Source organism: Triplophysa rosa, linkage group LG1, assembly GCF_024868665.1.
Source record: "Triplophysa rosa linkage group LG1, Trosa_1v2, whole genome shotgun sequence".
In the NCBI taxonomy this organism is placed as follows: Eukaryota; Metazoa; Chordata; class Actinopteri; order Cypriniformes; family Nemacheilidae; genus Triplophysa; species Triplophysa rosa.
In genome coordinates this window covers 9,772,680-9,792,964 of record NC_079890.1, presented here as the reverse complement: position 1 = coordinate 9,792,964, position 20,285 = coordinate 9,772,680, and the positions used below count along the sequence as shown (strand labels likewise).

Here is a 20,285-nt window from a genome sequence, read left to right as displayed (position 1 = left end):
GCAATGAGCGCGTGTGTGTGAGACACGCAGAAGTGGAGGTCTGATTAGATGATTTGCCGAAACAACACAACGTTATCGATCTTTACGTCACAGTCTCCAATTTGTGTATGTCATATTTGTAATGGACTTAAAAGCTGCCCCCCGTTTCAGGCTTTATAAACTTACTCTCCATCCTGCCGACTGTTTGCTTGCTACTCTCCAACGTGACGTCTCCACTCCGGCAACCAAGACCCGCCCCATTTGAATTCTGATTGGCTAGTAATGTTTGGTTGGTTGAGGGTGATAGCTGTGTTCCTCTCATACCATTGGTAGGCGAACTTATGAACTCGAACTGATATCAAGAAGCTTTTTTAAATGTAATCTTTTTTTAAAGTAAATCTTTTTTTTCTGCAGTCAAACGCCGCAAGCCGGAGATCCGGCATGGTGCCGGAAAACTTTAAGCCCTGTATCTGTTAAATAAGACCACCAACCAAAAGAATTGATGTTCCAGCATTGTATAACTGAATATGTTTTTGGTTGAATTAAAATTCCAAGTTTAAGATTATTATGTCTTTATTTGGGGGGCTGCAAAGCGATGAAAAGGGGACCTTTCGACGAAAAGTTTGAAAACCACTGCTATAGACACTTAATCAAAAGTCTGTATTTCCTTATCTAATCTTAAAACTTTCTATGAGAAACAACTGAGATATTGAGGTAAATAAATTGTTCTGTTTTTCTGTTGGCTAGACACGTCCTGGAGAATCTTTCATAATGCCAAAAGAATTCTGCCGTTCCTTTCGTAAGTGCGCCCAACACCTTTTTATATGAGGAACAGAATCCCAGAGGCAACACGCATCCCTTCCAGAAATGAGCGTGCTGTAAAATATCACCCTCCCATAACATGTGCACCACACAATTACTTCCCCTGTCAGGCAGGGCTCTAATCTCTGTCACAGCTCCACCTATTATTGCTTTTTCCAGTCTCTCCATCCATTTTCCTTCACCATCTCGCTTTCCTCCACTACATCCCTTCATTCTGAAAGCACTTTCCTCTCGTTCCCTCGTTTTTCTCATCAGGCAAGAAGCTTTACAGTGTACAACTCCATCTACAAGAATGGAACAAAAACAGAGAGAAAGTGTGTGTGGACTGTGGAGGGTAAGAAAATGAGAGGGGGAGAGAGGCGGAGGGTAAGAGAGGCTCTGACGTTAACAAGATAGCTCGTTAAAAGCAGGGGGACAGTGAACGAGAAAAAGAGAGAGAGAGGTGAAGAGAGAGAGAAGTGGATGTAATTGGTGGCTTTTGGAAAAGGAAAGACAGCAAAGACAGAATTAGGTTTTCCATCTGCGGGCCCGTGTGTGTGAGGGTGTGTGTGTTTGTGTGTGTGTGCGTGTGTGTGTGTGTGTGTGCGTGCGTGTGTGTGTGTGTGTGTGTGTGTGTGTGTGTGTGTGTGTGTGTGTGTGTGTGTGTGTGTTTAGAGTGAGAATGACAGGCTTAAAGTCGGCAAGTGTTTCAGACACCAACAGGTCACACACGCCCAGCTATCAGCCAGACTCACTCCACTGGGCTGGCCATCACATGCTTACACATACACAAGCACACAACGTAGTAATCTAAATGAGGACATAGGTAGAAGATATTTTGAAGAAAGTTGGTAACCGAACAGTGCCGGCACCCATTCACTTCTATGGTCTGGACACAAAACCAATGCAAGTGAATGGGTACCGGTTACCAACATTCTTCAAAATATCTTCTTTTGTGTTCTGCGGAAGAAAGAAAGTCATACAGTTTTGAAATGACAAGAGGGTGAGTATTTCCTGGTTCAGGTGAGAAACAAAAGGTGCCTTGAACTCAGCATAATCCAAACACAACCCGCAAGATAACATTTTTAAAAGATTAGCTGGTACCAGCATATCCAGGACATCCCGAAAGTGGGATGTGCTTTTGTAAGCAGAGAAAATGTTAAAGGGATACTTCACCCAAAAATGAAAATTCTGCAATCATTTACTCACCTTCGAGTTGTTCCAAATCTGTATAAATTTCAGAGAAAGATATTTGGAAGAATGCTTATAACCAGACAGATTTTGCCCCCCCATTGACTACCATAGTAGGAAAACTACAATGGTAGTCAAAAGTGCCCCAGAACTGTTTGCTGTCCTACATTCTTCAAAATGTCTTCTTTTGTGTTCAACAGAACAAAAAAATGATAAAGTAATTTATCCTACTATGGGAGTCAATGGGCAAGATCTGTTTGGTTATAAGTATTCTTCTAAATATCTTTCTCTGTGTTCATCAGAACAAATACATTTATACAGACTTGGAAAAACTCGAAGGTGAGTAAATGATGACAGCATTTTCATTTTTTGGGTGAATTATCCCTTTAAGCACCAGAATGTATTGTATTATGCATGCAATGTCTTATTTTTAAACATTTTTTTCCTTCTGAGTCGAGGACTGTATATATCAGTCGAACTGTGTGTCTAATTTTTCCTAATCCTATCTCTGACGGTCTCTATGTGCCAGACGCAGCATGATTCTGCCAATAACAAGACCCACACATGCACAAGCACACACAAGATCTTTGAATATACCCACAGTGTGTCCACATTAAAAGTGAGTAATATGATAAAACTAGATTGCTAAAATTATAATAATAAACTGCATAACTGCATCCGACTATTAAAATGTGAGCAACCCAGCTTTGTTACGTTACTCATTTGCAGTTATTTACAAAAAAGACTTCAGTTTGGAAAAAGTTACTTTTAAGTCACCAATAAATTAGTATTGTCGCACGTCTTACCAGTACTAGAGAAAAGCCGGATCACAATGTTATGAAGAAGAATGAGAAAGAGAGAAAGAGTGATGATTTAACACAAAGACGCAGTCGGCAGCTCGCCATGACGTGGCACTATGAAACGGTTAATGACGCATCTTACGACGGGACGGAAAATCTCTCTTCTCCTCTCTCCCCCATTCCTTTTTTGGCTTTTGTCCGATTGTGTTAGACTATAGAACAGCGGTGAGCTGAGATTAAAGGAAGCTGCCTTTCTCCAGCGCAGACATAATTAATAACACAAGCATATCCATCTGCTCTGGCCCTCTATACGCGCCCTTTATTCCTTTTTCTTACTTTCTTTCCATCCCTCCTTCTTTTGCTCTCACATTCCACTGTGAGTGTATTGTGAATGTGTGTGTGTGTTCGTTTGGCATTTCGTGTTTTGTCTCTGTGTGTGTGCATGAATGCATATGGAATGTGCGCATTACGAGGAGTAGAAAGAGCCTAGTGCCCAGCTCAGATATGAAATACACAACTTAAATCAATAAACTTTTCATTTTTGACAGTGCCACTCATATTTTTTTATATTATTTATGCTGTTTAGTTTCTGTTCTGATTTAATCCAAAAGTGTTTATATTTAGAAACTGTAACTAGTCTGTAACTATATTTTCTTAAATGTTTTTCACCATTTTTAAATCACTATTTAGTAGGGGTGTAACGATACTTCGTATTACGATATTTCGCGATGCAAAAATGTTACGATGCGCATCGTAGAGAGATGGGTATATTTTACGATATGTTTAATTCTATTCGTTCAGCGGTCAAGACACTACCTACTCTGCACCAGCGTGTCACGTGTGCTTATCTCACATATGCGGTAGAGAGAGAAGTCTCTGGGAGAAGGAGAAGCACAAGACACAATCTGTGTCTCCAAGTGGTTTACAAAACCTCATACTTTCCTTCACAATCGCCGTTAAAGCGACAACGAGCAACTTTTTGACCTTAAAATAATGTCTCTAAAATTATTTTAGTGGTAGGTCAACTTTTAACTGGACGAATTTTACTGCCGTTGCTACCTGAGCAGCCTCCTATCGGCTGAATTGCACTTGTAACTTTGGTGTTCGGGCCGGTACAAGCCCCGCCTATCCCCTGCTTTACGGCATACATCACGTTTTACTCGTAGCCTGGGAGAAGTTAGCCAACAGCAGAGCTAACAGTAAGACGAAACAAAACAAAACATCACCATGGCAGAGCCAGCCAAAAAAACAAAGAGGGTTTTGTCGGAGGAAGCAAAGAAAAGAAAGCGAGAGAGTGATCGGACACGAGGCCGGTCACGAATCAATTCAATTCAATTCAATTTTATTTATATAGCGCTTTTCACAATGTGCATTGTTCCAAAGCAGCTTTACAGGAGCAAATAAGAAAAACACAGAAAGGTAAAACACAGCACAGTGCATGGTGTTTATAGACCAAGCAAGATCATTATAATAAATAATATCTAATAAATAAATGAATAAATAAATGCAGTCTCCCGTCCAATCAATATTGGACGGGCTTACGCTCGGTGGCGCGAGCAGCAAGAGGCAACGGGTTGCAAAACGGATAAAGACCTAGTGGTCCTGCTCCTGGATTTGTAAGTGTTATTTGTACATTTTTTGTTACTGTCCTGTACTTTTATACGTATTTGTTATTAGTCTGTGTCATTGGCGCACCACCGGTTCACACTTTATAACTGTAAGGTAGCTGAGAGGTTGCCGGTGTCGATAGCTAGCATGTTGTCGTTTCTCGTCATGAATGTGTGTAGTGCTTGTAAATGAAGACTAAAAAACCACAATAAACGTGTTGTGTAAAAGTAGCAGATTCTTTAGTTCAGACCAGTAAACCACGTAAATGTTGAACAGTTCAGTCGTTGAGTAAGCTAATGTTGTCGTTATATATATATATTTATACCACGGGGCTGTTGAATGCTTCATTCTGATTGGCTGACGAACGTTCGACGGGTGTGCATTATTTTTCAGTTAAACGCACACCTATGAAGGTGTTCCAGGTCTGCTGACCGCATTACAGTTCCATATCACTTCGCCAACTTTAGCCTACTGTCCGCCAGTGAATATGTATCTAACAACAGACAAAGTGACTGGCAAATTCCATTGTCTGAGAAGAAATAACTATTAATATTTATGGACAGCATGAACATTTGAACAACAATGGCGAGAGCACTGTACAGGACTGTTCAGATGAAAAACTAAAGCATATATCAAAGGTAACGGCAAACTACATGACACAATCAGCGGGTTAAAGATAAAACACGAAGCACAAAAATAACAACAACAACAACATGTTAAATTCGTCTGTGGAATGGGTAAACGGGACTTAAAACACACAGCAGGAAGCTTTCTATGCCACTGCGAGAACCGCAGCTGGCGCAGAAACCTCCGTGTCACTTTTTTCTCTTAATACTTTTCTTATACGACAGGGGTGTTAAATACGACGAAAACAAATCAAATATAGATACTTGTCTTTTCACTCTCAGTGAAGCAAACGCGTGTGCACGTGCACTGTCTGTCTTCCTCTCGCTCTCGGAAAACTGCATATGCAGCTCAAGCAACGCCTTCAGATGAGATGCGTAAGAAATTAGTCCTACCAGAAAGAGCATTCCGGGACAAATACCATACAAATGTCTTGAGATAAAACATCGTAACAACGTCTTGTGGTATCGGAACAACGTCTTGTGGTGTTGTGACCGTGGTATAAGCGGAATAATTGACTCCGGTCCGTTCAATTATTGAAAGTTAATGCACACCCGAGGTGTAACGGCCACTCCGCTTCGCGTCGTGGCCGCATTACCACCTCGGGGTGTGCATTAACTTTCGATAATTGAACGGCCCGTCGTCAATTATTCCTTACATATATATATATATACAGTATATATACACACATACTATGCGCTGTTTTCATAGCGTATCTGGGTCCGCCGGGTCCGTCGGCTTTGTAAACAAACTCACGTGTATTGAGCTGCCAGCGGGAAATCTTTGCGACAGTTTTTACAACACTGCATACAGACATTTCCGCTTATCAACCACGTGGGGCAACAGTGAGCAAAAGTTGCTGGTTGTCGCTTTAAAACACAGCAAACTTGAAGCGTGACTGCTGGCGAGTCACCCCGAAACTCTTCACAAAGGCAGCACAAACGTTTTTAAATGCCCATGTTTAATTTATCCGCTAACGTGAGCTGCTGCATAACGTGATATGCAACATAAAGTAAGCCAAAAAAAAACAGCGCTGTTCTGATCAGAGAAGCGATGAAGTGAGTCGTGCACTGTATATTAAAAGATCGATTGACATGCTAAAAAACAAGTATGTGATCTGCATGATTGAAGAAATGTAATGCAGTTTATGTAATATGTCTTTTTGAAAGATATTTCTCATTCATTACTGTCTCAAGCAAAGACAGACACAAGCCAATAGCGCTTGAGCGTGAGCTCTGTCAGAGCGTTTCATTGGTTGAATGTACTGAATGAACACGCCCTTCACTGAACGAACGAGTCAATTGAGTCAAAATTAGACTGAATGAACTGGTACATGTCGTTCATGGTCTAATATTCTCTCTGTTACAACAATGCATATAGTTACTCAACTTTTCTGAAAAATAAAGGTAATGACCTGGTTTAATTTAATTCTAAGGTAAAGTAAATGATGTCAAAACAGTTAAATCTTTGTATGGAACATTTAATTACACCAATTAAATGAGTTAATCCAGAAAGATTTTAGTAGACTAATATAATGTAGATTTCATCGACTAAAAATAGACTAAAACTATGATAAATTGGGATGACTAAAACTAAATTGCATTTTAGTCAAAAGACTATGACTAAAACTAAATCAAAATTTGCTGTCAAAATTGACACTCATCTTAATTCTAATTTCAGTTAAGCCTTAAAATGTTAAAATTCTTTATTAAGTTGTATATGTAACAAAATAAGTTACTGAAATTGTTATTATTTTGAAAATAAATGTTATTTGAAATTCAGTTTCATTTTTTAATTTTGTTCAAAATATCGAGATGTGTATCGTATCATGAACCCAGCATCGAGATATGTACCGAATCGTGAGCTGAGTGTATTGTTACACCCCTAGTATTTAGGTTTTTGCACTTAAATGATCCTGTTGGATGACAATAAATCAATCCATCAATAATATGACGCATTAAAAAGGCATGTATAATAATTGTACAAGAATTAGAAAACTGCTAGTCAGATGGAGTACAGAATAAATAAAGCCTGTCCCACTGCTGTTGTAGATATCAAAGCTTTAGTTGAATACATACATGGTCTGTATAAATCTATTCCCAGAATCACGAGGAAGGTAATTTCGTAACAGTTTTTATCTTGACACAATTGAACTTGTTTGCTTATTTAGAAAAGAGAAAGAAAAGAGAGGGAGGGAGTATGCTTAACTTTCAGTTAAGTCTATGGGTTTAATCAGAGCATCAATCTTTGGCACAGGCGAAGAGAATAAAAAACAAATCTAATTACACCAGATCATTCAGAAGATGAATTAACCACAGAGATAACGCTACAGACAACCCCATTAAATCACCCTGCACTTCCTCACACAAACTCTCACATACACACACAGACACACACACCGGCACAATGAAACACATTTCTCTCCCTGTCTTTGCAATAACTGAAAAATGGTGTCTCTCTCAGAGCCGTACTCATGAGGGATTAAAGCTTCCGATTATTCCCAGTATTTTAGCAGATTAACACATTAACCTCTAGGAAAGAACTCCAGACATTCGCATTAAAAATATTAACTAGGACAAAACAGAAAAAAGGTGATAGACATGAGGAAACAAAGTTTACATCTCTTCTAATCTCTTCTAATCTTTTATAAAGCACCATACCATAAACCCTGTCTATGTGAGAACCGGTTTATGCTAGAAAATTTCCAAGGAGAGTTTATCCAGTTCTCAGCTGTATCAACTTTCTCTCCAAAAGTTTCTCAAAAGTCAATGCTTTTTAAAAATTTGGCCTGAAATGTGGCCTACTTGTAAACTTTCTTTGAAGAAATAAAAAAATTTGAAAACTGGAAAAAATGTAATGAGAAATATTTCATATTAAAACCTCTGGCCTATTAAAGACTCAGTAAGAGGCATTGATGAGACTGAAACTCTAGAGCAGTCATCCTCAATTGGCGGACCGTGGGCCGGATCCGGACCTTTGCTTTGTTCCTTCCGGACCGCGAGACATAGCCTATTTTGGTTGTTTAAATTGAGCCGCGAGTCTACACAAGATATCGCACGAGAATCACATCACACGCACTCTCAGGAAGATTTATGTAAATGATCTTTTGCCGCTGATATAGCGGCAAAAGATCATTTACATAAATCTTCCTGAGAGTGCGTGTGATGTGATTCTCGTGCGATATCTAGTGTAGATATCTTGTTTATCTAGCACCAAACGTGCTTCGTTTTAACCCTTTCCACTCCGTGCGCGCTGCTTCTCTCCTGCCAAAGGCGCGCAGCATGAGGAGCAGCAGACATGTGCTTATTTTCACAACAGTAGTGTTTTCTGTTTATGATGAGAGCATTTTAATTGTTACATTACATTTGCTGTTTGTATGTTGTCAGTAGTTATTTTTATTTACAAATATTAATTATCAGACTTCTATTCCCCTAAAGTCACAGAGCGTACAATACATACATAATGTGGATATCAAAATATAAAATAATTGGTCTGAAAAGGTCATATCTTTTAGACAGTATATACAGTATATCCAACTGGGCTAAATTCATTAAATATTTGTTTATTTTCAAAAAATATATTGGCCGGACCTTTGTTTAGAAGAACATATAAAGACCGGACCTCTTGCAACTTTAATTGAATACCCCTAATTGAATCTTCTCTAAGAAGACAAATGTATGATTATGCATATTTTTCGCAATAAAAAATGACAGGCAGGTAACTTAAGTGAAAGTCTCCATTTGATCTGCTTTTATTAATCTTACAGGTGTCTGGAAGCAACTCTGTTTCCCTTTCTGTCGGTCTCTCGACGTTGTGTCGAACCGACAGAATGGGGTTTGTCTTGAGAACCTATCATCTTCTGAGTATTTAGAAAAGGCCAATGAAAATTGGCGAATGAAATTTGCATGCCGGGCTCCTCCCCGGATGTCCGGGTATAAGAGGGAAGCCGGCGTGCTCATTCATTCACCTTTTGTTCTTCAGAGCCTACGCATCTGATGAGCTTCTCTACGATCTTGGTGATCATTCTTTCTGCTGGAATCTACGACGTGGACAGCGGACGGTCCCTTCCTGCAGTGACTCTCCCCTGGGCGTCTCGGCAGTTCCGGAGGTGTTCGAGCAAATTTCCTTTTCTAAAAGAGCAAATTTCTCCAGCGTGGCTTGTCCCGCTGTTCTCATGGGTGCAACACACTCATCGAGGAGGGGGACGGACACAATGCCTGCTTCCAGTACGCTGGGGCAGACGTTGTGGATACGTCCTGCCCGCACTGCGGGCGGTGACGATTCAGACGTTGCGTCACAGGTGGCTGTGTTCCCACGGGACTCAGCCACCACCTCGTTTGCTCCCCGTTCCGTGGCGGCAGGACTACGGCCCTGCCGTCCGCTACGGCAAGCAGCGAGGGTGATATGAGGATTACTGTGAGCGATAATCCGCCAGCCACGGCTCACGGACCGTTCACACCTCGTTTCGCTCGTCTGACCGTTCCCCAAAAAAGACGGTCCGCCGTCTTATTCCTCAATCACGTATTCGGACACGATGCGTGATGATGAGAGGTCTCTTGCAGCATCGGGGGGTGACGTACTGCCATCCGACTCCGACGATTCTTCGGGCTCCCTCCCTCGGGGGGTCGAGCCCAGGAAAAAGCGGATGTCGAGATGTCGGCCATGCTTTCCCGGGCCGCCGTGAGTGTTGGGTTGCAGTGCCCGCACTGCCTCTCCCGGCGTTCGCGGCTGGCTACATGGCGCCTCGGGTTTGAGCGCGGCTCCAAGCCGCGCCCGCCCCCAGTGCCGTGTTTACCGGAAGTGCATGAGGAACTTTGTAAGACCTGGAACGCCCCTTTCCGGCACGTTTCACGTCAAACAAAGTTCTGTCACCCTCTCTTCCCTCGAGGTTGAGACAGCTGGAGGATGCGTCGGTGTCCCCCAGGTGGAGTATGCCGCCGCGGTGCACTCGTGCCCGTAGGTGGCGGCCACCTGGGGGGGCTCGACCTAGACTCCCGTCCAAAGCATGTGGTGTCTCGGCATCTCTGGTGTCGAGAGCTTACATTGCGGCGGACCAAGCTGCCTCCTCTCTCCACGCTATGGCTCCTGCCAGGCCAGGGCGTTGAGAGAGCTCCACGAGGGTAAGACCGACCCAGCGCTTATGCAGGAACTCCGCGCCGCCACCGACCTCGCTCTACGGGCGACCAAGGTGACCACGCGGGCCCTGGGTCGGACGATGTCCACACTTGTGGTCCATGAGAAACTCCTCTGGCCGATCCTTGCGCAGATGAGTAACGCTGAGAAGGTCCGCTTTCTCGACGTACCCGTCTCGCAAGGGGGGGCTGGTTGGTGTTACTGTCGAGCCGCAGCGGCCCCGCTCACCCCCCGCCCGTCGGGGGGGGCGCGAGGCCCGCACGCGGCCTCCCCGGAGGGTTCTCGACAGTAAGAAGCAGTCCTCCGTGCCGCAACTCGGCCGCCTCGGCCGTCGAGTCCCGTGCACTGTCTGCTTCCCAGCAGCCCTGGTCCTCTTCAACGCCCTCCAGCTCTGGCGCCCCCCACTCAGGCGGCCCCCCCTGGAGGAGACAGCGAAGAGGAGACCATCGCCCCATCAGCAGCCGCGGCGCAGCGGCCGTCATGGGAACACCTCAGGGGGATCGAGGCTACCATTGGGCCCGACCCCAGCCACATTGCTGGGAAGTCGGATAGGGACGGATCCTGCCCCGTCTCTCCATCTGCTGGCCCCCTCCGGGGGGCTGGCGCCCACTTACTCTCAAAAAAGGAGAGTTTCCTCTCTCTCTGGGTTACCACAGCCGATCTCACCCTCTGCACGACGGTGAACGGCAAACTCGACGTTGCGTCATGGCAAAGCGCAATGTCGAGTATAAACACCAGCCCTCAGCACTCTCAGTCAGACTGAGAGTGCTGTCCGGCTTCCCAGGCTGTCAGACTGGCTAGGGAAGACGATCCCTCTCGGCTACGCGATCCAGTCGCCTCACGCTCGCCAAGTTCAGCATCCAATGTACCTCAGTCAGAGGCTAGGATGTTCCGTACTTCGGGCCGAGGTCGCCACCCTTCTGGTGAAGGGAGTGATCGAGCCCGTCTCACCAGCCGAGATGTTCAACGGGTTTTACAGCCTGTACTTCATTGTCCCCAAGAAAGGCGGGGGGTTGCACCCTATCTTGGGTCTGTGTGTTCTGAACAGGCACCTACACTTAGCTGCCTTTCAGGTTGATCACGCAGAAGCGCATCCTGACGTCCGTCAGGTGTCAGGACCGGTTCATGGCAGTTGACCTGAAGGACACGTACTTCATGTCTCGATCCTCCCTCGACATCGGCCGTTCCGACGGTTCGTGTTCGAGGGACGGGCATATCAGTACAGGGTCCTCCCCTTCGGTCTGTCCCTGTCTCCACGAGTCTTTACGAAGGTCGTGGAAGATGCCCTCCTTCCCCGTGGGAAGGAGGTGTGTGGGTACTAACTATCTCGACAACTGGCTCGTTTTGGCACACTCTCGAGATCTGTTGTGTACACACAGGGACCTGGTTCTCCGGCACCTAGATCGGTGGGGCTACAGGTCAACTGAGAAAAGAGCAAGCTCTCCCCGGTGCAGAGCATCCTCTTTCTCGGTATGGAACTCGACTCTGTCCTCACGAGCGGCCCCGCTCACCCCCCGGGGGGGCGCGAGTCCCGCGACGAGGAACCCCGCACCCTCGCGGCCTCCCTGAGGCGTGCGACTGATTAGCGCGCCCGATCAGTGTTGAACTGCCTGAAGCTCAGACAGTCAGCGGTCCCCCTGTAACAAGAGGCTCCTGGGATACATGGCATCCTCGGCGGGGGGGTCCCCCTCGGGTCGATGCACATACGACCGCTCCAACACTGGCTGCAGAGTCAAGTTCCTTGGAGAGCGTGGCACACCGGCAGCAGGCGTATGGTCACACGCTTTTCTGCCGACACACCCTAACGCCCTGGTCTCCATGACCTTCTTGCCGCCTGCGTTGGCATTTCAACTGCCTAGAGTTGTTGGTTGTGCTACTTGCATTGAGGAGGCTACTACCTCTCGTGCAGGGAAGCACGTGCTGGTCCGGTCAGACAGCACAGCTGCTGTGGCGTTTTCTTTCACTCACAGCAGCTAACATGACTCGCCCGACACCTCCTCCTCTGGAGTCAGCAGGTGATCAGCTCCCTGCAAGCCACACACATCCCAGGCGTCCTGAACCAGACAGCCGATGCGCTCTCTAGTCAGTTGACGCCTCGCGGAGAGTGGCGACTCCCTCCCCGCGAAGCCGGCTCATTTGGGGCAGTTTGGCCAGGCACAGGTGGTCCTGTTGCCTCCCCGGACTCCACCCATTGTCCGCTTTGGTACTCCCTGTCCGAGGTACCCTCGGCACAGATGCCCTTGCGCACAGCTGGCCGCGGGACAAGTGGAAGTACGCTTCCCCCCAGTGAGCCTCATTGCACAGGGCCTGTGCAAGGCCAGGGAAGAGGAGCATCAAGTGGTACTAGTTACGCCCCTTTGGCCTAACCAGGACTTGGTTCTCGGAGCTGAGGCTCTGACAACAACTCCCCCCTGGCCGCTCCCCCTGGCGGACAGCTTCCCCAGGGGAAGGGGCACGTTACGGCATCCCAGGCAAAACCTGGTCTCCATGTCTGGACGGGACGAGGAGATCCTGAGTGACCCACCCCCGGTCCGGTTGGGACGTCACTCAGGCTAGGGCTTCGGCCACTGGGCGGCTATACGCCCATAGGTGGCGCCTCTTCTCGTCCTGGTGCTCTTCTCGGCGAGAAGACCCGCGGAGTTGCTCGGTCGGGTACGAGCTGTCCCGTCCTCAAGAGAGACGGGGGAGTAACCTCTCCCCCTCCACACTGGGAATGTATGTAGCCGCTACGGCCGCTCATCATGACCCAAGTGCTGGGTAGCCTCTGGGACAGCACGACCTGGTCATTAGGTTCCTAAGGGGCGCGAGAGGGTGACCACCTTATCCGCGCTCCGTACCCTCTTGCGACCTAGGTGGCGGGCCTCAAGAGGCCCCGCCCCCTTCGAGCCTCTCGGGGTTGCCGCTCTTTCTCAGTCTTGATAAAGACGGCTTTCCGCATGGCGCTCACCTCCAAGAGGGTAGGGGATCTACAAGCACCCTCCGTGTCCACAGATTGCCTAGAACTCGGGGCCGGGATTCTCACGTTATCTTGAGACCCCGCCCCGGCTACGTGCCCAAGGTTCCCACCACTCTCCCGAGAGACCAGGTGGTGAACCTGCAGGCGCTCCCCACCGGGGAGGAAGACCCAACCTATCCGTGTTGTGTCCAGTACGCGCACGGCGCCTCTACTTGGACCGCACGCAGAGCCCAGAAGCTCTGAGCAGCTCTTTGTCTGTTTCGGAGGTCAGCAGGAGGGCTGTCTCCAAACAGAGGCTGGCGCACTGGATCGTGGATGCCCTCGTTAGGGCATACCGATTTTTTTTCCTGCCCGTTGGGGGTGAGGCACACCCCTCGTGGCTGGCTCAGGGCGCCTCTCTGGCAGACATCTGCGGAGCTGCGGGTTGGGCTATGCCTAACAACTCCGTGAGGTTCTAATACCTACGCGCGGAACCGGTGTCAGCCCGCATCCTGGCAAGGTGTGGGACCGGCAGCCGGTAGGGCGTACGCCTGCGGAAGCCCTTCCCCCTCCGGGGGGAGCAGTGGCGATCCCGCCTCACTTCTTTCCCCTCGGGTAAAGAACAGGCATTCCATCCATCACTAAGCACCCTTCCAGGGGACAGGCTGGGCAGAGCAGCCCTGCCCCCTTAGGCCGGGGAACAGTTGAGTTATCTCCCACATAGCTCTAACCGGACCTAGTGCTCCAGACGTGGTAACCCCCCCTCCGTGGGCTGTTCCGTCTGATGTATCCTCATGAATGGTTCCCACCTTGGCAACCCATGACCTCCCCAGGTGGACTCCCACCTTGCGGTTAACTCCTGCAGTCCGCACATTCTTCCCATGAGTTCTCCCCTGATGGTGAGACCATGTGGTGTCTCCACTAATTCCTCCCTACGGTAGGTAGTGGCCTCTGCAGCGTTTTTCCCCCCCAGGGGGGAATAATGCTTACCCAGTGGCCCGTACGGTGCCGGGCGGCTTCTCGCCATTTAGAGAATCAGGCCTCCGCCCGTGACGGCCGGCGTTAGGGGGCTTCCCAACTTTTTGTGGAAAGCTCTGGGTCCCCCTTCCTCTCCACTGGAAGGTCATAATTTCGCGTTAGCGTGTTCGTCTGACTCGCCCAGGCCAGTCAACGTCGCTCCGCAGAGATTGTGACGCGGCTCAGTGCTGTGGCGTTTTCCATAGGAACCCCATTCTGTCGGTTCGACACAACGTCGAGAGACCGACAGAAAGGGAACGTCTTGGTTACGGATGTAACCTCGGTTCCCTGATGGAGGGAACGAGACGTTGTGTCCCTCATGCCACAACACTGGCCGCCCACCCCAGCGGTCGGGGGAGGATGCTTAGGCTCCTCAGACAAAAGGTGAATGAATGAGCACGCCGGCTTCCCTCTTATACCCGGACATCCGGGGAGGAGCCCGGCATGCAAATTTCATTCGCCAATTTTCATTGGCCTTTTCTAAATACTCAGAAGATGATAGGTTCTCAAGACAAACCCCATTCTGTCGGTTCGACACAACGTCTCGTTCCCTCCATCAGGGAACCGAGGTTACATCCGTAACCAAGACGTTTTCTTTCCTGTGGTTAGCGTGGTGACAGTTTGCACGTTTTTCAAGAGACTTTTTGCCGTTCGGCATGTGTGTCTATCACTGTGGTTGCTGGCACAGATGAGCGACAGAATCTCTGCCAAGCGGCCCTCAGTCTCTCCTGCAGAAACAAGGCGTGAGGGCCGAATGGAACAGAAAGATAGAGCGGATGGACCGGACGGAAAGAGTCGCTGGAAGAAGAGGCTTGGAAGAAAAGATCACAGCCAAAAGGTAAAAGAAAAAGAGGAATGAGGCAGAACTAAACGACTGGATGTGTGGAATCAGAACAGCAGAAAATTAACTGAATTTAAAGACACCGGCCAGTGAACGGAAAGAGTGAATGAGATGGAGAAACAGAAGAGAAGAAATGGAGAAAGAAAGGGGTTAGTGGAGAGAAAGAGAGGCTCCTAATCCCCTAACAGACAGCTTTGTGGTGTGACTGACAGCCCAGTATGCCACACTAGGGCGGCACTGGAGGGGGTCTTAAAGGGGTGTGAGTGTAGAGGGATTATCCACCCATCGCTCATACACCCATGAGACAGGGTCAAGTGGTACAGGCCGTTTGCTCTTGCGTTCTCACTCACTTTCACACGTCCATTGAGGGACTTACTCTGTTTTGTTTATGGTTTTGGTTTGTGTCACCTTAATGGAGGAATACATTAAAACACGCAAAGTAGACCATTTGAAAAACTGAAATGTGAAAGTCTGACGTCAGACCTTTGAACAAATACAGTGCACAAGTCGTATGGAGACTGTGTTTATGGTACTTTCTGGAGCTTGATTTGACAAGAAAAGGAAGAATCTTGTACAGGATTGGAAAGGGTGAACTATTCCTTCACAGTCGTCAATTGCCAGATTAATTTTTTCTGCTGATAGAGAGACTTGCTGGATAGGCGGGTTTCTTTCACACACAGCTACTCAAACATCGTGTCAAGCAGATTGTGTGTTTATTCATGTCCCTGATACCCAAATGATCACAGTAGTACTATGATAAAGGTTTATGTACACTAGTAAGAACACATAAATGAATCAGTATTACAGCTCAGGTTTCAGCTGGTGCTGCATTGGAACATTGGAAGAATGCAGGTAAGAAAGGTTACAGAAACAGTTCACACAAAAATGAAATTTCTATCTTGATTGACTCACCGTCAAGTTGTTCCAAATCTGTATGAATGTATTTGTTCTGATGAACACAGAGAAAGATATTTAGAAGAATGCTTGTAACGAAAAAAGTTTTGGCCACCATTGACTACCATAGCAGAAAAATTGCTTTATAAATGTCTTGTCATTTTTCCTACTATGGTAGTCAATGGTGGCCAAGAACTGTGTTGTTACAAGCATTCTTCCAAATATAGATCTCTGGGTTCATCAGAACAAAGACATTTATAAAGATTTGGAACAACTCATGGGTAAGTAAATGATGACATAAGTTTTGTTTTTGGATAAACTGTTCCTTTAAGAGAGTCATGCTTTGGTTCTCGTCCAAAATAATAAGGTTAATAAGTGCCTCAAAAGCTTAATGTGAATCTGCTTTGAAAAATTAGAATTCATAGTTATCAAAACACAAAAATAACACTACACACATTTAAAAAATGGACGATCGCGTTTCAAGATCTTAAAAGAAGACTTCATGAATCCAATCTTGTATTTTCTTCTCTGCGCTCCAATTGCGATGTAAAGAATAAATAAATGAGCTGCACCAGAGGGACTGAAGCTGTGTTTTCCTTCATGATGTGATATTTCCCTCAGAAGGAATGGCAGCACCCCATACACGAGTTGTGAGGGCGAGAGAGAGGGGGAGCGTGCAGGGTGAGGACAGACTAGTTTCATCTGCACCCCATTTTACTTCCGAACCCAAACGAAACTCAATATCCTGGCTCCTACTGAGTGAGAGAGAGACATGCAGGGAACGCCGCTGTTTGACGATGCCTATCAGAGTCTATTCAGTCCAGATCTAGGCACTTATTCATGGAGAGAGAGAGAGAATGAGAGAGCCTAACATGAACCAGGTGGGTAAGGTATACATGCACAGATGAAAACTCTGGAAGTCTAGGCACAGATGTAATTGATTGTGGGTGTATGTGTGTTACAGTATACGAAACACGACACAGTGCCTCTCTCATTCTGAACCTGTGGGGCCGAGTGTGTTTGATAGCATGTACACGGCTATGCATGCATGATGTCACATATGCCTGGGGCCACACATAAGAAAGTCGATATGTGGGTTTGGTTGCAGTTCCTGCCTGGACGTTTGTGTGTAACTGCTGATTTGGCAGCAGAAGGGAAGGAATATATCGGACAACCTCAGCGGGCTTCATGAATTTAGACATGCACAAACACACACACAGGGAACATATGGACCTGTCAAAAACATCCCACACACAGCACATAAATATCTCGAGACATTTTAGGAAGAAAATATGAGCGGTGCAAATCGTGCCGTCGCAATAATATGTGTGCTGAGTGTGGTTGCCAGGGTGTTGCTATGGAGTTCATTTGAAAATGAAAAAATGCAGAAAGGTTTGTGTGAGGGTAGGGGATAGAATACATAGTTTGCACAGTATAAACAGTATAAACTCCATAAAACATGGAAACCCAACATGTGTGTGGGGGGGTCTTTGTGTTAATGCAAGGTTGTGCGGTTTCTAGGATGTTCTAGTTTGTTGCAAGTAGACATATGCCCGGTTAACCGAAAATATATATCACGTGATTTATGCACAACTTGTGAGTGAAGTACGGTAAAATGCTGCTGCATCCGAAAGCCAGAGGGCGCTCTCAGGCAGAAACTCAAAATACGCACTGCAGAAGAAGACCATAACACGTAGTAGTAGTAGTAGTAGTAGTAGTAGTAGGAAATGCCTAAGGACATGTTTTTATCACCGATCCTCAATTTTTATGATAATAAAGTATATTTATAATGATCATGTTTGACGGGTGTTGCTTTTTCAAATGCACGTTATAAGCGACTCAAACTCGCACTGCTTTTAGATCGAGGAGCATTTCTACTGATCCCAGAGCCGTGCTTCACGGACAAGCTACGCATCAATAAAATAAACGATATCTTGCTTTATCGCAGCCAGCTCGGTTTCAGTAGGATTTGGTGGTAACCGCAGTTAACCGGGCACATGTCTAGTTGCAAGGGTATTTCTTATGTCAAAAAGCCCCTCTCTAATATGCTGATACAACGTATAGTTGTCCCAACCCAGGGACACAAACAAGCTATACACACAGCCGTACTCACACAGATCCATCACAATTGTGCAATAAATGCCTAGGAAAGTGGAAGGGGGATTGTTGGAAGTCTTTGTCCTTGTCCTGCACACCACAAACCCCCACACCCTTATGCCTGGCATTTTAACCTCCCTTTCTTTAGGTAAAGGGAGAAAAAATCTCCATCTGTTCTCCCTCCCGTGGATCTGGAATTATACTACAGCAGGACTCCAACAGAGCGATAGAGAGAGAGATGCAAGAAAAATTTGCTACTGGATAAGGAGAGAAATGCCAGCGAGAAAAAAGAAAAGTACAGACGGACAGGTTAGGTGAAAGGTAAGGACGGATTGATTTTCTTGTTGTTTAGCGGTAAAGAACTCCCACCACTGAGAAGGTAGGAGTCACATGGTTCTTTACAAATGCAGCTGAATTACTCAGATAGCACTCTAATAGCCGGACCCACACAGAATCTTAAGACGCTTTTCACTTTAAGGGAAAATCTCAGAGGGAAGTTCTCCAGAATGAATTTAAACATGTCTAAACGTATTAAGCACAGCAAACGCTCTTACTGGTAGCTGATAATAAAATTAGCCAAGATATTTAATAAACAAAGCAAATAACATGTAGAACTTTGTGAATGAAGGACATTCCGATTCTGCGGAAGCTGGCTGCTCTTTCTGCAGCGTTCAGTGTGTGCAGATTCAGTGTGGGCCTGTTGATAGGTAATCACTCTGCCTTTAGAAATCAAGAGTATTCAAAAGAGAATGCGTGTGTGTGTGTGTGTTCGGATTGGCACAAACCCGTCAAACCACCCACTTTGAAAAGACAGGCAACAGTGTGGAAAAACACAAGCAACTATTTAAACGCAGCGCGCACACACACACACCGAGCCTGGCCAAACATGTGTAATATGAGAGACAGGCTGGATTAGGAGACAGGAAATCTAATAGAAAGAGAAAGTGAGAGAACGAGGGGAAAGGTGGAGAGGGGTGGGAATTAATGGAGAGAAGAATCATTTTTAGAGAATGATTCAGTGTTTAAATGGGAGTATATACACGTAGTTGTGTGTGTGCGTCTGAGGTCTTTCATCGAGGCGCAGTGGAGACCTCTTTTGTTCTGAGGGGAGGGGAGGGAGATGAGAGACGCTAAAAGCAAGTGATACGCTACTGAAGAAGGGATAGAGAGAGTCTGGCCTCGTAGGAAATTTAACCCCTGAAGTTGGATTTTATCCAGCGCTCTGAGCTATAACATTTGTTTTAACAGACGTACGCGCTAAAGCTTTTCTGCAGAAAGGAAAGAAACAGGGAAACCGAGAGAGAGAGAGAGAGAGAGAGAGAGAGAGAGAGAGAGAGGGGCGAAACTCGAAGCCAGCTGCACTCAGAAGTGCATCTCAAGGCTGGGTTGAATTGGAAGAAACGCAGCAAAAATAGTGGTGCGATATTAAAACATGGCATGGGCTCCAGGGGCCAAACTGGAGCTGCCGCCCTGGTCATGAATACAGGGTTCACCCTGCCGCCACCCCGCCTGGAGCACCAACAACAGTTTCCACAAACACACACACAAATATACTAACATACATTTAGCACCTCTTTTTCTGCTGAGGAAACACTGTGAACTGTTCTGAGGAACCCCAAAACAATGTTAGCAACAGCATACAAACTTTAAAGCAATAGTTTTCAGTTTTAGTTTCTTAGTTTTAGTTTCTCCGCTGCATAATATTTGCATATTTTAATCTTAATATGATGCATCAAGTCAGATTGTGACAAGGTTGCTATCAATGACATCAAACATCATGGGTCTCTGCGCCATATTTGAACCAAATGAGAACTGGCATTGAATTGAAATGGAAATAACTCACCTTACAAAGCTATCGGGTGTCTTCAAAATACTTGAAAATAGCACATATAAGTAACATTAAAGAGTTAGTTCACCCAAAAATGAAAATTCTATCACCATTTACTCACCCTCTTGTCATTTCAAATCTATATGAATTTCTTGCTACAGCAAAACAAAAAAATAAGTTATTTTGAAGAGAGTCGGTAACCAAACAGCACCGGCACCCATTCACTTCTACTGTATGGACGCAAAACTAATGCAAGTGAATGGGTGCCGGTTAACGACATTCTTTAAAATATCTTTTTTTGTGTTCTGCGGAAGAAAGAAAGTCACACAGGTTCGAAATGACAAGAGGGTAAAGAGTAAATGATGACAGAATTTTCTTTTTTGGGTGAACTATCAAATCATGTACTATTTTACTAGGAAGGTCAAACAGACGCATTCTGCAGTACAATGTGTCTGCTTCGTGTTTCACAGATGACATACAGGTTTGAACACTAAGTAAACAATAACAGTATTGTCATAACTGGATAAACTACTCTTT

The 20,285-nt window shown here is 46.1% G+C and overlaps 1 protein-coding gene across 1 annotated transcript in view; it reads right to left on the bottom strand.

Annotated features, from left to right (window-relative positions):
• Positions 1 to 20,285, bottom strand: part of efnb3b (ephrin-B3b) — a 77,178-nt gene that overhangs the window by 47,349 nt on the left and 9,544 nt on the right. The window lies entirely within an intron of this gene.